The 26,810-nt window shown below is 39.7% G+C and overlaps 1 protein-coding gene and 1 non-coding gene across 10 annotated transcripts in view; one reads left to right on the top strand and one right to left on the bottom strand.

The window, feature by feature from the left end:
- Positions 1–26,810, bottom strand: part of Nrg3 (neuregulin 3) — a 1,113,809-nt gene that overhangs the window by 190,782 nt on the left and 896,217 nt on the right. The window lies entirely within an intron of this gene.
- LOC123455853 lies at positions 7,047–7,150 on the top strand. Its single transcript, XR_006634168.1, has one exon. It is a non-coding gene; the product is annotated as a U6 spliceosomal RNA (small nuclear RNA).

Genomic DNA, 26,810 nt, shown 5'->3' with positions numbered 1-26,810 from the left:
CTATCCCATTGTCTTTAGGGAATCAGTCTTGTAAACTAGAAATCAGTTCAAAAATTAAAAGCAGAGGCAAGATGATATAGGAAGCTGTGTGGAGGGAGAAATGGACGCAAATACACATTTTTCCTCATGTAGTTTGGAGTTCTGGAATGAAGTCTCAGACTTAAAGGAGGGCAAAACAATGCTTCCACGGTAGAGCAGTCGGAGGACATGAGGGGCGGACAGCACAGCCATTCGGCGTTTCCATCACCACCCTTTCCCCCCTTTACTTTCTAACTGTGATGGAACCTGAAATGAATGGAGCTTAAGGTCACGAGATAGCTGAAAAGGAAGAGACAGCAAAGGCTTCCCTTGAATAGGGTGGTCACATTTGAACTATTTGAAAATAATCTGACAGTCTTTGAAAGTTGCTTCCAAAATTGTTACTTAAAAAAAAAAAAAAAAGCATGTACTGAAAAATTGTTTTCTGATCTTGTAGGTGCATTGGACTGGACCAAAACAGCAGCACAAAGATGAATGAGGCAAGGGAAGAATGCCTTTGCTTTGTCATCTCATCTCTAATGGGAAACCCCACACGAAGATTAAAGGAAAGGTCAGCTTCTGTTTAGCAGAAGGAAATCTATGCGGAATGTTGGTGTTCTGAGCAACATAACTCAATGAACTCCAGTCTGGAAAGCTCGACACTCAGATATAACTCATTTATTGCAATTAGTACACAACAACCAAGAGATAGTGGGGAGCCCAGGATGATGGGATGTCTCCTGTCCTGCGTGCCAAGCATCAGGTTCAACTAACTGTGAAAAGAACCTGTGCTTAAACTGAACAGGAACTTATCATCTGGCTAGATGAGCTTGGAGGACCACAAATCCAGGAATTATATGTTGTTAGGCCCAGATAATATAAACAAGAGATATGAAAGTCGTAATATGGACATGAGAATGAAAAAAATAATGTCTCTACCTTAAATTAAGAGCCAAAAGTACTGCTAGAAGTATGACATGAAGGATAAAGAATATAATAATAGCCAAAGCTTATTAAAGTTGTATACATTCTACATGGCCACGTATTGGTTGATTTTCATTTAATTTTTATATAACTTTCATCACAATGACAAGAGAATTCACTGCTAAGCCTTACATTTATCACATATCACGTTAGAAAACAATAACTATAAATCATGATTCTAAGTTATTATTTGTCTCCTATGTAGCATCACTCCTCTCTGCTCCTCACAGTGTTGTAGGGAGCTAGACATTAGGCTTAGAGGCCATTGAAGGAAGGACCCCACCTCCTATCCACCTGGTAACCTTAGAAACAGAAGAGGCATTTCTTCGAGACCCAAGGTCTCTGGTCCTGGGAGCATGCCAATCACTTACCTTGTCAAGAGACCATCCTCCATCGACAGACATGGGAGTTGGGAGGAAATGTTATGTCCTTAATGAGATAATGTACTGTAGCCACAAGAAGCCCACCGTAGGGGCAGTGTGCGGAGTCAAGGAAAGTCCTCAAACCCCAAACTCTGAGTTTATGCTTGTATTTAACCACAGAATTAGGAAAACCAAACTGAGAATGGTAATTATTATAGTTACTTAGAAAAGTACAAACACCAAAGGAAGGAAGGTTGACACCACCATGTGGTTGACCTGGAAGAAACATGAAAAGAGATTTAGAGAAAATAAAAGAGAGGAGAGAGCTCCTGCCATGTGGAGGTCACGAGTGGGTAGAGAGGTGTTAAGGAGGTTCTCCCCTACTCTCAGCCCAGCTGGGCCAAGGGGAGGGGAGACTTACTAGACCCTGGAGTTTGAGGCGTGATTAATGGACTGCAAAAAGCAGGCCCTTCCCTGGTAAACATACTTACAACCTCATGGTGATGCGCCCCACCTTGTGACTCAGAGAGACAGCTAATTGGTCAGGACCAGAGGCTGGCTCTGGAAAAGGCCAGCTATGATGCCAAGTTCTGGAGTCTAAGTTTGGCCAGCCACATGTCAGGATTAGATTTTAATTCTAGGAAAGGAGACCTCCCTCCATGGGAGGGGCTCAGGTGTGGGAAAACAGGTCTAGGGATCTGGGTTAGGCAAAGCATGAGGAGAAGCCAGATTCTTCTCCAATCCCCAGCAAAGTGCAGACTGTGAGGACAATCCCAGACACACACTTTTTCCTTCCAGGGACGCAGTCACCCTAAACTACCTGACCCCCTTTCATTTGCTTGCAGACTCTGTTGAGCCTGCTCACCGTTTGAGGTTCTAACTCAAAGCCATATTTTCCTTTTCCTTCTCTTCTATAGATACTGGTCAACAACCTAAGTATGATTTCCCCAACTATGTTTAATCTTTTTTCCCCACCTGAATATTCCCAGCTCTAAGCCCCTATTTTGTCAAACTCCATTTTCCGTAAGGAAGGCCTTTCACTTTCTCAAGTCTTTTTCCATATTTTATTTAATAGTGTCTACTTTTGCCCTCCTCACCTCCTTTTCCACATTCTAATTCATCTTTAGTGTGTGACACAAACTCAAGAGACATAGTCACCAAAATTCGGCTCATCTGGGGCTGGAGAGATGGCTTAGCAGTTAAGCGCTTGCCTGTGAAGCCTAAGGGCCCCGGTTCAAGGCTTGGTTCCCCAGAACCCACGTTAGTCAGATTCACAAGGGGGCGCATGCGTCTGGAGTTCATTTGAAGTGGCTGGAGGCCCTGGCATGCCCAGTCCCCCCCCCCTCTCTGTCGCTCTTGAATAAATAAATAAATTTTTTTAAAAATATGGCCCACCTGGGCTCCATGACTCTCAAATTCTGCAACCAAAGGACTTTTCATGTTCAGCTGTTAGCCCTAACAACTAATGCCTTGTCCTCAAAGTTATCCTTTACTGTAGATGCTCAGCCTCATGTCTCATATCTGTCCACTGCCTTATCATCTTTCAAGTCTCCGACCTGTCTTTTTCCCTTGTTTTCCCAGGATTCTGTGGCCTGGACAAGGCTCACTCTTCTTCCTCACACGCTGCTGTGGTTCAGAAATCCCCTCCTTTGCCATGCTCAGTAACTGAGCTCTGCCTGGGAGATTCTCTATCTGTGTTACTTCCAGTTTTTTGTTTGTTTTTTTTTTTTCCTCCTAAAACTTACCCTTGTACTAGATGCTAAGCCTGGGAGCCTCCAACAATGGTTAATAAAGCTGCCTACTTTCTACAGAAACTGGCCCTACAGTCAAAATGAAATTTCACTATTAGAAGAAACAAAAAACCTAAATTACTTTAGGGTTTATAAACTGTTTCTACAACTACTGTCTCACCTACCATATCACCTCATTAAGTAGTCACAATAATTTGGATTCATGTTAGCACATTTTACTACAATTTTTATATTACACTGTAATGGACAGTGTTTGCTTCATATATCTCCTAAGGGAAGGAAAGGCCAGAGATGATATGATCATTAGAATGAGGTAGCATTATTGGAAAATGTGCTTGGCCTTGATGCCTTTTGTAGGGTCTGCACTCAATATATATTTGATGGACAAATAAAAGAGTGAACTAATAATAATCATCAAATCAGGCTTTTTAAACTCCAAACTTCTTATCATACCATTCAGTGTGATTTAAGTTAAAGTGTAGACATGCTTATATTTTCTTCATAAACTCTTAGTCCTTCATGGCTTGTGGAGATTGGGCCTTGCCATATCTCACAATTCATTTCAGTGAATAGCAACACCATAGCTGAGTTAGAGTAAACAATAGCTAACCTAATCTTACCCCAATTACATTATCCCTTAATGATCAAAAAACTAATGACTTCAAATGAGGCTAATCTTGACAACTTTGCAGTGCGATCCCCTCTACAAAATATTTCTCAATTATTTCCTTTAAAACTTTTCATAAAGTCATTGCCATAACAATTTAGGATTTGAAAAATCATTAAAACAAATCCACTTTTTTTCAAAGTAAATAGCATGTAGTTAGAAGTGTTCAATAGAAGATTTCTATCCAAAGCAAAAATTGAATTTCAAATAAATCAGTATGAACATCTGCTCAACATTTAGAGTGCTCAGCCATTCCGAGAGAAATGTACTTTCCTAAATAGTACGTAGGTTAGAGCAGGATGAAGAAGTGAGGTAGGGTGGAGAATGGAAGATATTGTATAGTAGAATCTGAAACTTAAAGGCAACCAACACAAATCTTTCTCTCCAAGGAATTTACATATGACATAAGAGCTCTCTGGGGTGATTCTACACTGGTCTCCCAGAGTACCGCCCTGATCGAACCCCCTACTTTTTTTTTTTTTTTTAAATATAGTCGAATCCACTTTTAGTGATGGTTATGGGGCACCTATCTGCATGCTTCCTTGGGCCAAGAATAAAGGACTACTTGAATAAAATATGAGACTATTGGAACGTAATTGGTTAGGAGCACTATTAATAGATAGAAGAGAAATAAGCCAAGTGGACTAGATAAAAATAAAATAACCTAAGTTCTAGAAAACAGGTCACAGAGCTCTGAGAGGGTTGAAATTTATATGTAATGAATGTAAACTTTTTTTTTTTTTTTTCTGGCTAAAATATGGGACATGTCGACCTGACCAGAGTTTCTGTCCTGGATAAACTCGTAGTTTCCTTGGAGTTCTACTCCTAGTTTAGACACCATTGGACTTTCTGCAAATTCCATAGCTACAGTTTTTTTTTTTTTCTTTCAACTACACAATGGTAATTTTGCTATTGGAATTCGTGTGTGGGGGTTGGAGATAAAGGAAATCAAGGAAACAGATGATTCCAAAGAGCTCCACTCCATGATTCAGGAGGGACTGTAGCTTAGAAAAACTGTGAAATTAAAAGAAGTGTATGTGTAGTGCAAGGCTTGAAGGTGGTACCATTATTTTAAATATTTTCTTTATTTGTTTGAGAGAGAGAAAGCAGACACAGAACACGCACACTAGGGCCTCTAGCCACTGCAAACAAACTCCAAACGCATGTGCCATCTTGTTCCTCTGGCCTCATGTGGGTACTGAAAAATCGAACCTGGGTCCTTTGGCTTTGCAGCCAAGTGCCTTAACTGATAAGCTATCTCTCCAGCTCAAGCGTGGAACCATGTTTTATTAGTACAGAAGAGAACATTAAATATTTAAAAGCAAAAACAAATGCACTTCTGACTACTCCACAGAGAAGCCCATTTTCACTCAAGAAGACACTCTTAATATCCAGTAAAGTTTCACTTAAGAAATTAACAAGTCTGCTGCCCAAATTAAAAATCTCTCAAGACTGATTGGGAGGAATGAAGAATGAAACACAGGGCTGGAGAGATGGCTCAGTGTTTAAGGCACTTGCTTGGCAATCCTGACAGACTTGGTTTGATTCCCCATAACCCACATAATGCCAAGTGCAAAAAGGGTGTATGTGTCTGGAGTACATTTGCAGTTGCAAAAGGCTGTGACATGCCCATTCTCTGTCTCTCTCTTCTCCCTTCTTCTTTCTGATTCATTGCAAATAAAAATATTTTAACTAAATATTATAAGAAGAATACTTAGTTTCCTAGGTTAAAGAAAATGGAGTTTAGAGGTTCATGAAATCCTAGGGAAGAAGAAAGTTTGAGTTTACACACAGCCTCAGGATTGTTGTTTTCACAAGGTAGGGTCTCACTTTATCCCCAGCTGACTTGTAACTTCTCTTTTAGTTCCAGGCTGGCCTTGAACTCATAGCAATCCTCCTACTTTGTCTCCCAAGTGATGGGATTAAAGGTGGGTGCCTCATGCTTGGCTAGCCTCAGGGATTTTCTTTAAGTTTTTCTTTTTTATATATTTTATTTGAGGGGGAAGAGAAAGAACAGGGTGGGAGGGAAGAGAAAGAGCATGCCAGGGCCTCTAGCCACTGCAAAGGAAATTTAGACACATGTGCCACCATGTGCATCTGGCTTATGTGAGTACTGGGGAATTGAACATGGGCCCTTTGGTTTCACAGGCAAGTGCCTTAACTGCTAAGCCATCTCTACAGCCTGAGGCAATGCTTTTAAAACAGTTCAGAAAAGAACACCTCAATCACAAGCCAAGTCTGATGCCAAGTATTATCTTTGTTTAGCTCGTGATAGCAATTTGTCTTAAAGAGACCAAACAGCAAAGTCCCCAGACATCTTTAAATTCAGATTGGAAATGTCAGCACTATTTTATCGTGTGTGTGTGTGTGTGTGTGTGTGTGTGTGTGTGTGTGTGTGTGTTGAGGTTGAGGCTAATGGTGGTTATTGTCCTTGGTTATATTTATTTTTGTGGCAGTCTCACACTTGAACCCAGTGCTCATCGATTGAGTCAGTCTAGATAATCACCTGTTCTGGGGTTGCCCCGCCTCAACCTCCCACAGGCTGGGATTTCAGGCAGGCTCCCATGCGTTCACCTGAGTGTTGAGAATCAGAACTGCAGTCCTAATACTGGTGCAGCAAGTGCTTTCCTGACTTGACTCTCCAGCCCCAATAGCATCACTTTCTTTTTTTTGGGGGGGGGGGTATTTTTATTTATTTATTTGAGAGTCACAGACACATGAAAGAGAGAGAGAGAGAGAGAGAGAGGGAGAATGGGCACACCAGGGCTCCAACCACTACAAACGAACTCCAGACGCATGCGCCTCCTTGTGCATCTGGCTAAGGTGGGTCCTGGGGAATCGAGCCTCGAACCGGGATCCTTAGGTTTCACAGGCAAGTTCTTAATCACTAAGCCATCTTTCCAGCCCCAATATCAGCACTTTCTTCAGAGTGTCAGGGTGCTGTGTTTCTCAATGGCTCACATAAGGACTGGAGCTTGTAAGAAATACAGAATATGTCCTACCCAGACTAGATGAACCAGAGACCACATTACAACATGATCCCTGGGTAAATGGGCATACATAATAACTTTTTCAAAGCCTGGTTATTAGAAGCTATGTATTTTTGTTAGGGAGGGTTAATCTTTTTTTAAAAAATTAAGATGTAGTAACAACCAACAGGTCATGGGAAAAAGACTTGTAAGGAGCAGGAAAATAGTATGGAAAGATAAATTACCTTTCTCTTTTAAAACTAAACATGAATTTTCTCATATAAAAAAATTCTAAGCTCTCACTTCGGCGGCACATAAACTAAAATTGGAACGATACCGACATTAGCATGGCCCCTGCACAAGGATGACACACAAATTCGTGAAGCGTTCCTTATTTTTCTTTGGGAACATTTGAAGCTATCTTAGTAAAAAGCTTTGGAAATGGGGGGGGGGGGACTCTTAGCAGCAGATAATAAAATCCCAAATCTAGAAACACCTGCGATGGTCTTAAGGCTAAACCACAAACAAGCTGTCCAAGTCAATTCTATATAGCTACATTAATGTACAAGGATGCCTCTGATGATTATGAAATTGCATTGTAAAAAAAAATCAGCAAAACTCAATGTGTTTCATTCTTTTCACATTATTTAAATTTCCATACCAGAAAATAATATATCTCAGATATATGCGTATAAATGTAAAGTTATTTATCATCTGGGGGCATTTAGGTCTCAAAGAAGCTATCACAGTCTCATTTTCCAAAGTGGGTAGTTAACACATACATTCCCAGTTGCCCTGGGGCCGCTGCACATCGTTTTCCCAGGGTCATCCATGCAACTGTGTGTGTGTGTGTTGGGGGTGGGGGCCTTGAGTGGCAGTGAGTGCAATGGGAAAAACGCCAGGGAGCCAGCTTCAGAGAGCAAGTCATTTATATGTCAGGGGAATGGGTTCATAAGGGCTTGTGAAAGAGCAGGAAGAGGTACAGGTCATAAGGGGGATGATTAGTGCAAAGGTCCCACTGATGCCTAATTAGCATGTAGGGACATTCTGGGTGAGCAGGGAAGGGTCACATGGTCTAAGCAGTGGCAGGAGAAGGTACAGGGTACTGGTCATAGAGGGAATGGCTGTGAAGGCTGCTGGCTGATACCTCATCAGCATATAAGGATGGTCAGGGCAAGGGGCAAAAGGTCACAAGGCTCTGGGGAAAGCGAAACCTTAAGTTTTATCAGGACATTCAGGTGTGTGGGGGGGAGTAGCCTCACTCCTGCTGTCTCAAGGAAAGATTATCTGGGTCTAGGGATGCTGCAACCTTCAGGGTTCCAGGCCCTTAGCCATACCTGACAGCTCAGGCCTGCTTAAACCTCCAGTGGCCCAGGGCCCTCAACCTTGCTGGACAATATGCATGTAAATAAAAGTTTACTTGTCATCTGGGGTCATTTAGGTCTTAGAGAAGCTATCACAGTTTCATTTTCCAAACTGGGTAGTTGTTAACACATACATTCCTTTCCATATACTTTCCAGACATGTAATTTGTATTTTTTTAAATAATAATTTTTTCATGTCTTTTTATTTATTTTTATTTATTTGAGAGCTACAGACAGAGAGAGAAAGAGGGAGAGAGATTGAGAGACAGAGAGAGAGAGAGAGAGAGAGAGAGAGAGAGGAGAATGGGTGCGCCAGGGCTTCCAGCCACTGCAAACAAACTCCAGACTCGTGCGCCCCCTTGTGCATCTGGCTAACGTGGGTCCTGGGCAATCGAGCCACAAAGGGGTCCTTAGGCTTCACAGGCAAGTGCTTAACAGCTAAGCCATCTCTCCAGCCTGTAATTTGTATTTTTGTGTAAATGATATAATTCATAAAGGAAAAGAAAGGAATAGATGAATACTGGAGAAGAAACCTCAGATCATCTACTTGGTGTGAGACTCACCATTTGTGGGGTGTAGGTGGCTGTGTAGGATTTGTGGTATTTGTGTAACATGTGTGCTGAGAGCATACGTCTTAACAGATGCATGAGCCCTGTGTGTACACTGCAGAGGCCCGAGGAAGACGTTGAGTGTCCTCCTCTATACATCTTCTGTTTCCTCAGTCTCTCACTGAAGCCTAAGCACTCTTTTCCCTTTTTCCTGTTAGGCTGGCTGACAAGGAAGCCCCCGTGTTCCCGTCACCCTCAGCACTGAGAGTATAGCCACGTACTGCCATGTCTGGCACTTTACATCAGTGCTTAAGGGTTGAACTCAGGTCTTCCAGCTTGCACAATAAGCTCTCTTACCCACACAGCCACCTCCTTGGTTCCAAGTAAACCATCTTTTACCCTTTATGACCATAGCTAACATTGTGCATGAGAGAAAATCTTATAGAAGGATTGGCATGTAGCAAGTCATATATACATTCTGAATGTGATCAGGGAAGCTCATTGTTGGCTTGTCATATCATTTTTTTTTTTTAAATTGGGTTGGTACGTGCACTGGCATGAGCTTGCCTTAGCCCATCTGCCAAATGCCATGCCCACCACTGGTTCCTCTTGAATCTACTCCAGCCACGCGCCATCATTGGTCACTTCTGTCTCTTGTGAGAAGATTATTTCTCTGCCATTGCCCCTCAAAGTTCAAGCCAAAGAATACTTGATGGCTTAGCAGACTTGCCACCATGTGATTAGTTTCATATTGATATGTGCCTTTAGCCATAATATCAACAACTTATTTAGGATAGAAATCTTGTTTTTTTTTTGTTGTTGTTGTTGTTTTTTTTCTCATTATCTTGCCTAAAACCAGAAAAGGAAGGGGGGGGGTGACTTAAGTGGAAGTACTCTCTTATTCTTGGTCCATCTAAAAACAAATATAAAATCATCAACAAAACAAATGACACCTCTACATGGTCATCAACTTATCAGGACACTAGGCATGGTGGTGCACACCTGTAATCCCAGTAATTGGAAGACTGGAGCTAGCTGATTGTGAGTTTGGAGCCCGCCTGGGCTCCATAGTGAATTCTAGGTCAGTGTGAAAAGTAATTTGAGCCAGCAGAATGAGGTGAGTCAATTTCTTTTTGGAATTTAAATTAATGTGGACATTTAATTTCCTGGAGATTCAAGTTGGAACTTTTGTTCCCCCTGCCTCAGCCTATCAATTGCTAGGATTACTGGCATGGTGGTACCATGTCTGCCAAATTTCATAAATTTTTATGTATCTCTGTATCATTTAGATGTAAATTCATAGTGTTTTTAAATAGATGCATTTTATAAGGTATAAATGATTAAAATAAAATAGCTTTTCTAAGGTGTTAATTCATAGTAACTACTTGAATACTGTACTGTTTTATGATTATGAATATAAAAATCATTCTCAAGGGAAAAATGTGAACAAATGGTTCAAGATGCATGAAAAATCAAATGCAAATTTGGGCAACATCTATGACTCAAACACAACCACCCTTCTTCTGCAACGCAAACCAGGCAACATGAGATACCTACACCCTGTTACAATGAAAAGAAGTCAATTTGTAAGATAAATTATCATAGGTGCTGTGAGAAACAGAAGAGGAATTGCCTGAGAGAGTGGAGTAAATAATAAAGAAAAATTCATTTGAAAAGAATGCCTACTATTTTAAGATCCTGGGATGTTTCAACAAAAATTAAATGTATTTTGTGAGGAAAAAAAATACCTTAAAATATGCCACATGATTCTCTTTGCAGTCACATAGTAAAATAGGTAACAAGGAAAAAGTAGTAAAACCTTTAGAGGTATGTTGTATAAATCAATATTTCCAAATCTTTCATGTGCATGGGATTTATCAGGGGATCTTATTAAAATAGGATTCTGGTATGGCTTGGTGTAGAATGGTACATGTATTTTGCATCTTTAACAAGCTCCCAGGTGATGCTGATGTTGCTGGCCTTGGATCACACCTTAAGTTCAGAAAATACAGAAAACTACCTTGTAGTCCTTATAGCTCTGCTCACATCGTGAGATTATATTAAATATGCATATTACTGACGGTGTAAGCTTTACCATATATCAGGTAAGATGTATATTTTGCATATTACATAAAACAAATGCTATTGCATATAATACATACAATTATATAATTTGGATTCCTAGAGGACTCTGAGCCGCACGTGAATAGATGATATTGCTCATCACTTACTCATCCTGTTGTTACAAGCTGATGAAATAAATGTGAGGAACTCAGCAGGCAGGATGTTCGTGCCCAATGACTGTCAGTCCCTTTAGGGTGCTTGAAACTATTTGTTCACATTGATGCTACTGAAGGTACAATTATTATGTCTCAGTGATAATGAAAATAAATAGGCCAAGATAACAACTAAATAAAACAAAATATTAGATGCCATTTTATTTTTATAACATTTCCTCTTTGTGTACTTTGACATCTAATTTATGAAGAACACATGATTAGAGGGAAAGAAATTATTGAATAGATATGTAAAAATATTTGGAAAAGCAAGAATGAAAATGGTTATGGGGGTGGGTAACTTCCTTCCATGACACTCTTGCCTGGCCAATTAGGGCCTCACAGATGATGGCATTGGTGAGAACTATAATTTAATGAAGTTAAGACAAGAAAGAAATAACATGGGAGGGTGTTCTCACATCTGCAGGGAATGAGATCTGTTGCGAAAATAAAATAATGAGTACACATGCAAAATAGGAACAGAAAATGGTACGAGCATACAAAGTCTTCGAGGGAATCTGTCTGATGTGGGCTGCTTTCCTACATCAAGCTGTATCACAAACACCATCATAACTAAAGAGAAACATGTAACGTTCCTGACGAGAATCCCAGCAGACCAACTTTACATCATTTATCTCTTTGTTGCCAGTTGCTCATTCATTGGTTGTTCTCCTGACTCCTTCTGGATAGCAACTCTGGATTTATAAGCTAACGACACAAACCAACTCCAGAAAGCATCTCAGAAGTGTTATGTATAAAGTCTTAAAATTCATGCCATTTCCAAAACAGAACACTCTGAAAGACCTTAATTGAGTGGTCAGGCCTGAAGCAGGAAAGAAGGAATGGAAGACAGGGAAGTTAATGTACCTTCAATAAAAAAAAAAAAAAGAAAAGAAAAAGAAAAATAAAACTGGTAATGGTGCTGATTATAGTGAAGGGCAAAATGAGCCATTTAAAAGTCATGATCTCCCCAGGAAGCAGAGCATCCTATGGCTTCCTTTCTTGGAACAGCTGGACTCTCAGGAGAAACTCACGGTCTACATCATGTATATCCTCTGACACTGGCTCCGAATGAGTTTAGGACTTTCATGTTAAATATGAAGTTTTAAGAAAATATTTTATTTATTTATTTATTTATGAGAGAGAGACTGGGCACACCAGGGCCTCCTGCCACTACAAATGAACTACTGATGCATGTACCACCTGATACATGTGGCTTACATGGATCCTGTGGAATCAAACCAAGGTTCTTTGGCTTTGCAGACAAGAGCCTTAACTGGTAAGCCATCACTTCAGCCCACTATAAGGTGTTTTGCAAAAAGCAAAAATAATTTAAAACAATTATGTAACTCAATCATAAGTTTAAAAAAATTAAACAAGGGGGGGAGGGAGGGTAATACCATGGGATACTTTTTATAATCATGGAAAATGTTAAAAAAAATTGAGAAAAAATTAAAAAAATTAAAATGTAAAAAAAAAAACAAATTAAGCAATAGGGCTGAGCTGGGGGTGCAGCTCGGTTGTACAGCACTTGCCTAGGGCCTGGGTTTGATTCGTAGTGCGTGTTAGCCCCATGCAGTGGTACAAATCAGTAATTCCAGCAGGTGGAGTCAAGGAGGATCAGAAGTTGAAGGTCATCCTTGACTACATAGAGGGTCTGAGACCAGTCTGGGCTATCAGAGACCCTTCCATTTTATGGTTTGAATATAAACAATGCACCCTCTTCCCCCACAACCTCCTTACACACACACACACACACACACACACACACACACACACACACTCATGTGTTTGAAAATTTAATCCCAAGATGATGGCAGTGTTTGGGAAGGTTCTTGAACCTCTAAGAAGTGGAGGCTTGCAGGAGGGAGTGTGTCACTGGGAGTGGGCCTTGGGTTTTATAGTCTAGTTACACTTGCTGGTCTTGTTCTCCTTCCTTTTTCTCTCTCCTTTATCCTGCTGATATGACACGTTGATACCAGTTTCCTGCTCCTGCCCTGGTTATACTGCCATGATGAACTTTCACCCTCCGGAAATATTTGCTGCTTCTGGTCAGGTATTTTGTCCCAGTAATAAGAAAGTAACTAATACAGCTAGGTAGGAGCCCAGTGCCCTTTCTCTAGCACCAAATAGTGTCTTACCTATGTATATAAAAAGCCTGGCATAATTCCAGACCTCCGGTGTTATTATCATTTTGCAAATACTTCAAGTCATGTTTGTCAAAGGAAGTACAATAAACCCTCTTGAGGAATTCAACACTCTTTATCCCTGCTTTCTGCTTAAACTCCATTATGTGATGACATCCCGTGACAATGCATGTCTTATGGCATGATGGAAGCTACCAGTTTCTCTGTAAATCAAGCTATTTATTAGTAATAGAATAAAGGAAGAAGACACAATATTGTATAGGATGTGGGATAAAGGAGTGGAATGGTGCGTGTTAAATCTCTGACCGCCTAAATCTCTGGACTCAAGGAAGTCTTTCACTCAGAACCTTTAGTGTGTCCACACAGGCATCATATAGGCTCTGAAAATTGTGAACTTTATTCCTGACACAAAACAGTTAACTTACTATATATGAAGCCTTAGTCCTCTATAATAAACAATCTGCTACTTCTAATAGTTCAAACTTATCATCATGAAGGGACCAAACTGAAGCCATGACAGGCTTCAATAAGATGCCACCCTAGTTAGGCCTAAGTTTCAGTTTTCCAGAGAGTCAAACAAGACTTCTGGGAAAGAGTGGGCTGTTAATCAAGTGACCCTGACATGTGGCTGGAGAAGATAGCTGCCCAGAGGCTGAGTCAGTTCCTGGAGGCATGTCCAAACATGCCCAGACATGCCCTTTTGTGCCTTTCACCCCAACCAATCAAAGATGTACAAATGTAATTGCTGCCTGCCTAGCCAATCATGATAAAGTGTTGTCTGTTCTGCCTGGAATTCCCCTAGACCTAACCCACCAAAACTTTGGGACCAATCAAAAAAATACAAGTGCAGTTACTGTTCAGATTAGCTAAATTGATAAATCTCTGGCCAATTTGATAAAGCAAAGAAAAGAGAAGTCTCAAGTTAACAAAATCAGAAATGAAAAAGGAGAAGTCACACCACAAAACTGGATAATCTGGAAGAAACAGATGAATTCCTAGCCACATACCTCATACCACCTTCCAAACTAAACCCAGAATAGATTAACCTACTAAACAAACCTATCATATCCATGGAGATTGAAAAGGTAATCCGAAACCTCCCCCCATTCAAAAGTCCAGGACCAGATGGCTTCTCAGCCAAATTCTATCAAACCTTCATTAAAGAACTGAAACCGATGTTTCTCAAACTGTTTCACATAGTTGTAAAGTAGGGAATCCTCCTCAACTCTATTACAGAGGTAGCACCACCCTAACACTAAAACCAGACAGAGATACAACAAGAACACTATAAATTAATATCCCTGATGAAGTTAGATCCAAAGTTCTTAAACAAAATCCTTGCAAACCAAATTCAACAAGAAATTAAAAGCATTATCCACTTTGATCAAATTGCCTTCATCCCAGGGATGCAGGGATGGTTCAACATACAGAAATCAGTCAATGTGGGCTGGAGAGATGGCTTAGCGGTTAAGCGCTTGCCTGTGAAGCCTAAGGACCCTGGTTCGAGGCTCGGTTCCCCAGGTCCCACGTTAGCCAGATGCACCAGGGGGAGCAGGCATCTGGAGTTCATTTGCAGAGGCTGGAAGCCCTGGTGCTCCCATTCTCTCTCTCTCTATCTGTCTTTCTCTCTGTGTCTGTCACTCTCAAATAAATAAATAAATAAAAATTAAAAAAAAAGAAATCAGTCAATGTAATAAACCACATTAAAAAAAAATCAGTCAATGTAATACAGCACATAAATAAACATAATCATAAGAACCACATGATCATTTCAATTGATGCAGACAAAATACTTCATGATCAAAACGCTGGAGACAATAGACATGGATGGTTTATATCTCAATACTATAATATCTCAATACTATAATGGCTATATATAAAGCACCTAAAGTCCACGTAATCCTTAATGGGGAAAGGCTCAAGGAGTTCCCATTGAGATTGGGAACAAGGCAGGGGTGCCCACTCTCACTACTGTTCTTCAACATAGTACTGGAAGCCTTGCCCAAGCAATACGACAGGAGAAAGAGATAAAAGGGACATAAATTGGAAAGGAAGAAGCCAAGTTACCTCTACTTGCTGATGACATGATCCTGTACGTAAATGACTCAAAATTCTTTATCTCAAAACTTCTAAAGGTGATTTATTCATTCAATAAAGTGGCTGGATACAAAATCAACACACAAATTAGCCTTTCTATATGCAAAGGACAAATAAACAGAGAAAGAAAGCAGCGAGGCTATCCCATTTTCAATAGTAACCAAAAAATGAAATACTTTGGAATAACACTAACCGAGGATATTATACACCAGTATAATGAAAACATTAAAAAAAAAATCTAGGATTTGAAAAGATGGAAAGACTTCACATGCTGCTGGATAGAATAAATATTGTGAAAATGACAATTCTATCAAAATAAACATGCAGATTTAATTCAATACCAATAAAAATCCCAGCCTCCTTCTTGTTAAAAATAATAAAAGAATTCAGCAAATAAAGACATACCTAGACAAATAAGAGTGTACTACAAGAAAATCTTTACTAAAACAAACTACAAATGTCACACTTCTGATAAACATAAAGTAAAATATATACAAAGGTATAGGTGTAGAGATGTCATTCACAAGAAGCACAGCACAATAACGTCCAATTTACAAGCTAGTAGAGGAATAAAGGTTAAAAGGAAACAAAGGCATGCTTAGGTGACTTTTTAATTCAGCTACAATATATTAACTGGGATGGTGCTCCCTCCCACCTATCTGCAGCTGGGAGAAAGCCACATCCAGAGGTGGACACAGAGAGGGAGGTGAAGGGAGAGGCAGTCTCTAATTGCCCAGAGGAGGTGCTTGGTTGGCTACAGCTGTCAGAGCTCAGAAATGCATGTAGGGGTTGCAATCTTATGTAAGTCAGAAAAATAGAAATGTGAAGCAAAAGTAGGTAAAAATTCACATTAAAGTCCAGAATTTTTATCAGAAAGTAAAATTAAACAAATGAAAGTATACATTCTGAAAATAATTCCAACAAATACACACACAAAGGTGTATGCACATATGAAAACATACACACACATACTCACTCATTCACACACACACACACACACACACACACACACACACACACTTAAGGATTTTTGACTATACAAAGAAGCATTTTAAGTTAATAAGGAACTGATAATCCAAGGACGGAGGAAGTATCAAAAGGCTTTAGGAGACTGCCCATAAAAGCAGGAAATCCAGATGACCACAACACAGAAGAAAATATGGTGAAGGGAATACAAAACAAATCCAGCATGAAGTCCATTTATATATCAACCTACGGGTAGTTAAGTAGAAGCTGTAAAGTACAAAACACTGAGTGTCATCTGTTGTAAAGGAAACAAAACCATTGTTAAGTGCTGGGACCCATGTGTAAGCTGTGGCCCCTCCTAGAACACCATGTGTGACTTTCTTCAGTTCAGCCAAATCAGATCAAGTACACACTCTGGAGAAATGCTACATATGTGGCAAGACAGAAACAAAGGACCTTTCAGAAGATAGCTGTTGATCTTAGTGAAACAGCCTCCATCTCCAAGCTATGGGGCAAGTAACTTGTAATACACTTTTATAATGGAATGTACATCAGTGGGAACTCTAGTTATATGAGCAAATAGAGATGACCTTCAATATCTCATGTTAATAAAAGAAGCAGGTCTGGGAAAGAAAACTGAAACTTTAATGAGACATTTAAGAATGAAACATTGGTAAAACAGCATCAATGGAAGAAAGGGAAGGAGGAAAGGGAGAAAGGGAATGACGGGAAGGAGAAGGAGGAGAGGAGAGATGTAATTGTCACAATGTTCAGTGTAGTGGTCAACTCTAAGGTCACATAAAGGGACTATAGTAGTAGACAGTATGGAAGCATGCTGGTATCTATGTTCTTGACTTTGGTGCTTGATACTGATTCCTTAAAAATTACATATGTGTTTTCAATTTTTTATTTTTTGTTTTTAATATTTAATCAATAATATTTCAATTAATCAATCATAATTGTATACATTTATATGCTATACTGTGTTGTTTTGACATGTACATATCATGATTAATTTAAGCTAATAATATTCCTTTGCATGTTTACTATTTCTTGTTAAATTTGAAACTTACTGTTATTTTGAAATATATAACTCCAGTATATTATATATAGCCACCCCACACTATGCCACAGATTTCAAAACTTCTGCCTTTTGTCTATCTGAAACATTATGCCCTTTGAATAATAATTTCTCATTGCCTGTCTCCCCTATCTCTACTCCCTACAACACATCTTTACATCCATGATTTCCACTTGAGCTTCCATGTGAGAGATGATTTTCCATACATGTAAAATCACTTATCTGTTTAGCTATTACCTTAGCATAGTGCCTTCCAAGTTCATCCATGTTCAAATTGGCAGAATTTCCTTTATAGTGGAAGAATAGTATTCTGTTGTGTATGTATTCCACTTTTTATTGATCTGTTCAACTGCTAATGAGAGCAAAAATCGACTCCATATTTGGTAATAATTTTAATGCTGTAATAAACTTGGGAATGCAGAGATCACTAAAATATATTGATTTAAGAAATGATTCCAGGCCTGAAGAGATGGCTTAGTCATTAAAAGTACTTACTTACAAAGCCGGATGCCCTGAGTTCTATTACCCAGTACCCACATAAAGCCAGATGCGCAAAGTAACACATACATCTTGAATTTGTTTGCAGGAGAGAGGCCCTGGGGTGCTAATATCCCCAGCCCTTCTCTTTCTCTCTGCTTGCAAAATAATTCAATTTCTTTGTTTACACACCCAGAAGTAGGATTACCGGATCATGTCAGTTCTGTTTCAGTGGTTACCATGGAGCACATCTTCATCCATCACATTTCCACAACCAGTGTGTAATGGTGCTCGCCTCTGCTTTTCTTCATCAATATTGATTACCTTTGATCCTCCTGATACAAGCCATTCTAAAAAGTGCTTTGATGTCTCATTCTAGTCTTAATTTGCATTTCCTTGATGATTTGTGTTGTAGTATTTTTCATCTACCAAGACTTTTTTGTTAAACTTTCTCCATGTACATTTCATAACACAAAGGAAAAGGTCCACTGGCCTCTCAACACTACAAAGATGCTTTTGAAAAAGCTACATTTACTGACCTGACAAAGTCTATGACAGACTTCTCATTGCAAATGAAGTCACAGGGTGGAGGATTTGTCCCATGTCACCATTTTGGCCATGTTCCCTCTTAAAAAATATGTGAGGTTCTGTCCTTGGCATGAAGAACACTTCCTTGACAGTTAGATTATTGAAGACAAGAAGGATACAAAATAAGTTCTTTTTTATTTAGAAAGGAGGAGTAGGAGAAAGCAGAGGAAGAGAGGGGATGAAGGAATAGAATAATACAAAGGAAAAAAAAAAAAGAAATGGATGTAGTGGAGTCAGATGCTGGGATTTTATTCCTTAGTTTTAAGTTCTTGGTTCCTGAGTGTTGATTGTCACCCAATAGCAGAACATGATTTTCTCCTACCTAGTGTGTATAGATAGAGTTCTTCTTCAAGTGCTGAGTAAATTGTTGAAAATAAAGCCTGAAACCTCTCGGTAAACATACAGGAAATCAATGGCAGACTCATTAAAGCACAGTACCCAAGATAATCATAATATATGTTCTAAAGTATTTTGAATAACGGGAAACTTTTCAATAATCTTCACTGTGCTTAAGCTAATAATGCCATTAATTAGTTTCCTTGAAAGACTTCCTGGGTATTTTAGAAACGATTTCTTTTCACACTCCTGGGAAAGAAGTCATCATGCATTCAAATTACAATCAACGCAAGCAACCTGATGGAAAGTGACTCTCTTCTCCACTGAATCCGCTTCAGTGATTTCTGGGTCACAATCCATCCATCCCAAGTGCAAAGAGGGAGGCATGAGGGGAGGAGGGAACGTCTCTGGCAACTCCTTGGCCAGATGGATCACAGCGGATGCAGGCGTAGCAGCTACAGTGAAAATGAGCAGAAGCTAGACTTAAGTAAGGGTCTCTATTTGTGAATTCGGTATGATGAGTCAACAGTTGGCCTGAGGGATGCAAACCAGTCATAACTCATCCTAAAGGAATGCATGAAGCATTGATCAAAGCTATAGTTTAAAAACATTAGTGGGGGAAGGACACATGAGACCTCCTATCTCCTAGACTAGCCAACGGCAGTCGATGGTTGAGAATGGAAGAGTGGGGTTCATCAGTGGTGTAGCCACTGGTAAGTTGCCTATTCCCCCTGTAAATAACCTTCCAATCCTTATCATTCAAGCAGCCCTGTTTTAATTCCTTGGGTTTTTATAAAAGGACATGTAAGTAGGGATACATGGGGAGATGGGGGTTAACAGGAGGTGTGATAGTTTGAATATATGTCCCCCATATGCTCAGGTGTTTTATTAAATCTTGTAACTTGGGTCTCCTGCCACCTGGCTAGAGGAGGTATCATTGCAGGTGGAGCCTGGGGTTCAGCTCTAACATATATTTAGAGGCAGATCTGAATTCCAGACCAAAGGTCTGAGCTCAGGGGATTTTGGTGCATGCTGCTTAGTATTCGCTGGCGGCTGCTGGTGTCTCTCTGCTTGGATTTATGAATGGAAACCAGTTTCTTCCGTCACTGATGGAGCTGCCCCTAGATCTGTAAACTTAAAATAGATCCCTTCCTGCCATGAATTGTGTCTGGTGTGGTATTCATGCCAGCCTTGTAGAAATGAGTACAATAGGAAGGAAGGGGGGCAAGACAGGGCAATGCAGGGGTAACATCAACAAACATATATACATGCATGAAAATGTTACAATGGAAAAAACATTAGAAACTTTACAAGAAAAAATAGACCCACATTAAAAAAAAAAAAATCTTAAGGATCAATTATGTGAAAAACATCCATATCTCCTTACATAGCCCCTTTAAAAAAATTTTTTTAATTTATTTGAGAGAGAGAAAGAAAGAAAGAAAAAAAGGAAGGAAGGAAAGAAGGAAGGAAGGAAAGGAGAAAGAAAGAAAGAAAGCAGACAGATAATGCAGTGTCTAGAGGACATAGCATGCCCAAACAAACTCCAGACAATTGTGCCATCTTGAGCATCTGGCTTACATGGGTCCTTAGGCTTTGCAGACAACTGCCTCGTTTAATTCTCCAAGCAGTCTTGTACAGTAAGAAGTCCTTTAATTTTCCTAAAGGAACTAACAGGGATCAATAGAGGCTAAGCTCCCAGTTTAACTTTAGATCAATCATGGTGTGGGGTGGTAAGAATTCAAATCCAGGCCTGTTGCCTTCCAGCAGACCACTGAATTATGTCTGTACAACCTGACTTGAGTCCTAGGTATCCAAAAAACATCTGATCATGACAACTGAATTCAAACTTCCACTTCAATGTTCTCTGGTCTTCAATAATATAAACAAGAGAAATATAGAACATCAAGAATTTTTAAGCTTGTGTGCAATAAGCATGGTGAAGGGAAGAATGGGCCATTTCTGGTGGGCCTCTGCAAAGCCAAGGAAGGAGGAGGATACTAAGAGAACCAAATAAATAAATAAATAAGTAAGATGGACTAAACTAGAACAGAGTGGAAGGAATTCTTTAAGGAGCAGTGAGTTAACATGAGAGTTAGAGTTTACACAATGGGAGCCAATGTTGAAGAGAGACACAGCAGGGAGAGGAAGAGGCCCCTTGAAAGGAATGTCTGACGTTGTATGTTCCCTAACCTTCCTGTGTATACAGGGTGTGGGCTCATTATTGTGAGAGGACCAGAGACTCCAGCCACTCAAAGTATGGTCTCCATAGCATGGTTACGTTCGGCAACCTTTGAAACTGAGAACCTCCAGTTTTCACCCTGATCATTTTGAACATAAGTTTCCTGTTTGTAAGCATGATCAGCAGGGGAAATGTGTACATATTACTTTTTTAAAAAAATTAACTAATTTATTTATTTGAGAGCAACAGACACAGAGAGAAAGACAGATAGAGGGGGAGAGAGAGAATGGGCAGGGCTTTCAGCCTCTGCAAACGAACTCCAGACGCATGCGCCCCCTTGTGCATCTGGCTAATGTGGGACCTGGGGAACCGAGCCTCGAACCGGGGTCCTTAGGCTTCACAGGCAAGCGCTTAACCGCTAAGCCATCTCTCCAGCCCCATATTACTTTTTTTGAGTAGCACTGACTCAATGGAAACAACATGTTTCAAGAGAACTGGGTGAAAGTCATATGAATGGGTTGAAAACATCTGAGACATGGTAAGCCCAATATGGCAGCCCATTGGTCCATTTCCTGTAAGGGGAAGCTGATACCTAGTTAGAGGAAGGGCAGGTGAAACTTCCCAAATTATGCCTATGGTCAGGGAAGATAAAGATTTTTTAGAAATATGTCTCCCAGAAATATTATACAACAAGCTGAAAGGCTAGGACTCATGCAACAACATCATTTATTCATTTTTTTAAAATTCTTTACTGAAAACTTATATGAACACACCGAAATGTTGTGTTCCCATCACACTATAATTTTCTGTCTCTGTGGTGGTTTGGATAAGACACCCCCATAAGCTCTTGTGTTTTGAATGCTTGATCTTCAGCTGGTAGCAACTTAGATGCTAGAGAAGGTATTTTTTCACATACACGTGCTCACCCAAACTCACTTTGAAAGCATGGGATCTCAGACATGGAGATGAAAGATTATTTTCGACACTAATGCTGGTGGCGTTTACTGTGCTTCTAGCCCACGCTAAACGTGGACTCTCTCGAGTCACTCCTTGGAGGGTACGTGTGTCTTCCTGGGGAATCAGCACATATGAGTAAATATAAATCAACAAGGAAATGTATAAGGGACTAAAGACTTGTCATCGCTAGCTTTTAATTTTTTGTCTTAGTCGATGAACTCTGAGTTTAATCACCTTCAGCTGTGTATTTGTTTTCATAGACGTTAGATCGTGTGCTGTAGCCTCAAGTTCAAGTTAAATGCTTTTGTACCTCTTATCCTACTTTTCATCACAACCCTCTGAGGAGGCCATTTTACCTCCATTTTATTACTAAAGAATCAGAGAAGTAGATAGTTTATTGGTCTTCCTCACAAGCCATACCGAAAGAGTTGTGTCAAGCACAGGTCTGCCTGAATTGAAAGTTTCCTAACCCGAGAGTGACTCCAAAGACACTGGATCGCCACTCTTCCATGCAATGGCCCTCTTCTTCAGGTGATACCAGAGATTCTCTCATAAACGTTCCAGAAAAGAGAAAAATAAATAAATAAAACAGGGAGGGAACCCTTTAAGGTGAATAATTACAAGTAACACGATTTCTAAGATTTACAAATGAGATATTGAACTAACATTTGGTTTTTCAAAATGTGCCCTTCAGCAGAGATAAAATAAGCATACTCTTGTCTCGGTGGCTGTCTCCATTGATTTACCAGGAGATGGATGGTAATTGGATTTCCCTATCAATGCTGTCACTTGGCGTCTCACACAAGTAAGCGCACGAGCAATTTATAAGCCGTTTACAAGGAAATTGGCTGTGTGCTTCCAAAATAAACTTAAAATAACCTACATACCCACATATCAAGTCCCCTGATTCTCCCACCACACCACAATGGTACAAGGGTTGTTTCATATTGGTTCAACACAGGAACTTTTCCTGCAGGTCTGATAACACTGGAAGGGTAGGTGTTTGGGTGTTCACACCGTTCCATCTGAGTTCCAAATTCACTACTAAAGGTCACACAGCTGCTGGCACTTTCTTTTTTATAAATTTTAAAATATTTATATATATGAGAGAGGAAAATAAAGAGTATATGCATGTGCCAGGACTTCCTGCCACTGCAAATATACTCAAGATGCATGCATAGTGTGTGCTTGTGTATTTTCGTGGTTCCTGGGGAGTAAATACCCTGGCCATCAGCCTTTGCAAGCAAGCACCTTTAACCACCCGCACTCTCTCCAAACAGACATTTTCTTTAACTCTTGAAACCACAGTTTTCTCTACTATAAACCTAATTTTCATGCGACCTCTGAGGACTGTTGTGAGAAGTCAACACAACCCCAGGAGCCTGGTGAATCAAGCAGTTCTTTGATGTGTTTCTCCCCCATGTTCACCGCATTAATCTCACTGACTCATGACCTGGAGGGTGCGTGTGCCTTCCTGGGAACCAGCATACATAAGTAAATATGAATCCACAAGGATATACAAGAGACTAAACTCTTGTCTTTGCTAGCTTTTTTTTTTTTTTATATTAGTCCATGAAATCTGAGTTTAATCACCTTGAACTGTGTACTTGTTTTCAGAGCAGTTAATGACATGTGGAGTAGCCTCAAGCTGACTTATCAAATAGAAATTTTCTTACAGCCCTTTTCTATCAGGGCGCACTCTCCTCCTGTCCGACATTCATGTTGCTTGGAAAAGCTACTCATGTGTAGTACACAGTGTCTTCCCTGTCTTGAGTAATCTATATTTTCCTCCATGTTAATGCCAGATCTGTCAATGCATAATCAGTGAGCTATGAGAGTAACAGGCATTTGCTTAAAAAAAAAAAAAATCATAGTAAGTACCTCTAGTGAAACTAGTCCATTCTAATGCCCAGATTACAGCTAGTTTAATATGTTGTTTGAGGTAAATTAAGCCCATACATAATTGTAGAATCTTGCTAGTGTTTGGTAAGGGCAGTTTTCAATATGAACACCGGTCAAAGTAGCTTGCATAGTATATATATATATATATATATATATATATATATATATATATATGTATATATTTTTTTTCTTTTTTTTTTTTCTTTTTTGGAGCACAGAGAAAACAAAGTCCAGGACAGCAATGCATCATGCGGAGTGTTAAATCACACATGTCTCCTGGAACACATAATCAGAACTTACCATCACATCACACAGACATTACATGGAGAAAACAAATGCCACAGAGGCATGTGAGTAGATTCATCTTCCAAAATATTCTCCTCCCAAGAAATTCCATACATTCTTCAAATAGCGTCTTAAAAAGATAAGCCCTGTTTGCCCCAGGTTAACAAGCATTTTGTCAGCAATGCATCTGTCATAATTGAGTCTCTGCTGCCATTCACTAGCCTAGCAAAAGGATGACAATTTTTTTTTTTTAATTTATACAAAGCCTGAAATGATGCATTTTGTGGACACCAGCTACAAAATGAGTAACCCCCAGTTCTACATACAGCTTGATGACTGTAATTCAGAGCTGGAAGGTTTAGCAATCTACTAATGGCCTTTGTTTCCTTCAGAATGTGTCAGCTTAAAAAAAAAAAAAAAAAAAAATAAGGAAGGCCTGGAAAGATGGCTTAGCGGTTAAGCGCTTGCCTGTGAAGCCTAAGGACCTCGGTTCAAGGCTTGATTCCCCAGGACCCATGTAAGCCAGATGCACAACGTTTGCAGTGGCTGGAGACCCTGGTGCGCCCATTCTCTCTCTCTCTCTCTCTCTCTACCTCTTTCTCTCTCTGTCGCTCTCAAATAAATAAGTAAAAACTTCAAAAAAAAATTAAAAAAAAAGAAAAGAAAAAAATATAGCATTCTCACACTACCATACCAGTATGTAAGGAAGATGATAATGGAGTTAACTCTTCAGCTATCAGTTTCATCAATTTCATGTCATGTGAGTTCTGTGTTCTAATTCCTAATATATGTGTGTATGTATGTGTGTGTGTATATGTATGTGTATATATATATATATATATATATATATATATATATATATATATAAACATATACACATATATATATCCAAATACAATGACTGAAATCCCCCCCCCATTCCAAGATTTAATTATATAGTAGTTGAACAGACACATTTAGGAGATTTTAGATAAACACTTGAGTTCAGTTACAACTTAGAAAGTCAGTTTTCCACATCAGAGCACAGTAGTTTCTGCATAATAGGAAGGAACAAAGGCAAGAAGAACTGGGAAGTGAGCCCCCTTCTCCCTGACATCTTAGGCTGCCACCCTGGAGTCCTCCAGGGAAGTAACGTAGCAGTCTGCCAAGGGCCTTTCTCCCCATCAGTCTGCCCAGCAGAGCAAGCTATCCAACCCCAACTGTGTCTCCCTACCTCACCACACCTCTCACCTACCACAGAAATGTTCTGGTGGTGTCACCTTAAGCTGATTGATTCTTAGAGTGAGCAAGAGAAAGAGAGAGACAGAATTGCTATGTCAGGGCCTCAGCCACTGAAATTGAACTCCAGACATCTGTGCCGCCTACTGTATGTGTACGACATTGTGCTTGCATCACCTTTGTACGTCTGGCTTATATGGGATCTGGAGAGTTGAACATGGGTCCTTAGGCTTTGCAGGCAAGTGCCTTAACTGCTAAGCCATCTCTCCAGCTCTTAAGTTGATTTTTGGGTAACTGGTAGATACTGCATTTTAGCTGTCAGTAACAGGCTAGAATCAGAATAGGGAAGGACAAGAATGGGAGAGGGAGAAATGAGAAAGTTAAAGACAGGCTGGGATGCCAATGGTAAAAACCTCCAGGAAGGTCCCAAATTCATGGATCCAGTCTAGATGCGATCATGAAGTTCAAGTGTGTACTAAGGGAACGGATGAAGTAATTGGAAGTCTGACAAAAAGGTGAACATGGTGCCAGATTCTAAAGACCTTGACCCTGTCTCTATAGGCCAGTGGTTCTCAGTGGTGGCCTGTGATGCTCTGAGAATGCTTCGTGACTCTGTTTCTGGTTGCTAATGGGCCTCGTCTTTATTCTTGTTGTTAGAAGTGATTTTTCACGACTATCCCCAAAATGGTAAAGTGGTAAAAATTTTCCTTAAGGAAGTGGCTTCTTACTTTTTCTTCTTTTTAGAAAGTTTCCTTGAAAACACAACAGTACCTCAAATGAGAGACACTTTTAAATTGATTTAAAGTGCTCATGTTTTGGCCTTCTTACACTTGGCAGTGTAAAGTGGCAAATTCAGTGGCATATCACATGCAGACAATAGACAAAAGCATTGAGCCTCCTTTGGTCTCTCAAGAGTAGAAGTTTTCTTTGTCCATTCTTAGCCTACTCTACCTGTCTATCAGTGGAGATCTGAAACTTTGGATACCATAAAACTCTACGTTTTCTTCTATACATAGCTTTGACAAAGTTTACTTTATAAATTTGGCACAGTAAGAGATTAAAAATAAGTAGTAGCAAAGTAGAGAAATCCCACCAATGCAGTTAATAAAAAGTTATATCATGAGATAGGTAGTGGATACAAGTTTTCCTCTACAGACAAGGGCTCTGCATCTGTGGGTTTGAGCTAAAATGTACGGAAATATTTTGAAAAATTACACGTGTAATTAACATGTAGAGACATTCTATGTCATTATTCTTTGAGATAGCATGTTTAATAACTATGACATAGTATTTACATTGAGAGGCAGGTTTTCAGGTTATCTTGAGATAAGTGAGTGTGCTGGAGGAGTTGTGTGCACACCCTTGGGTCCTACTATGGACAGAGGGGGCTTTCATTATACTAAATAGAAAGTGTATGAGTTAGGATAAGAATTATCCTTGAAACTTTTCCGATTATAGCTGACTAAGCAACTGGAACTACAGAAGGTGAAATCACAAAAACGTGGAGACTGTTTTGTGTCATACTGTAGCCAGTATTGCAGTCTTAGGAGCTATACCCAATGGCATTGTAATGTGCTATGAGAAAGAGAAAAATGTTGCTGCATTTTCTTCAAGCAGGTTCAGAAAGATCTCACA

Source organism: Jaculus jaculus, chromosome 18 (genome assembly GCF_020740685.1).
Source record: "Jaculus jaculus isolate mJacJac1 chromosome 18, mJacJac1.mat.Y.cur, whole genome shotgun sequence".
Classification (NCBI taxonomy): domain Eukaryota; kingdom Metazoa; phylum Chordata; class Mammalia; order Rodentia; family Dipodidae; genus Jaculus; species Jaculus jaculus.
This window is presented reverse-complemented; position numbering and strand designations above follow the sequence as displayed.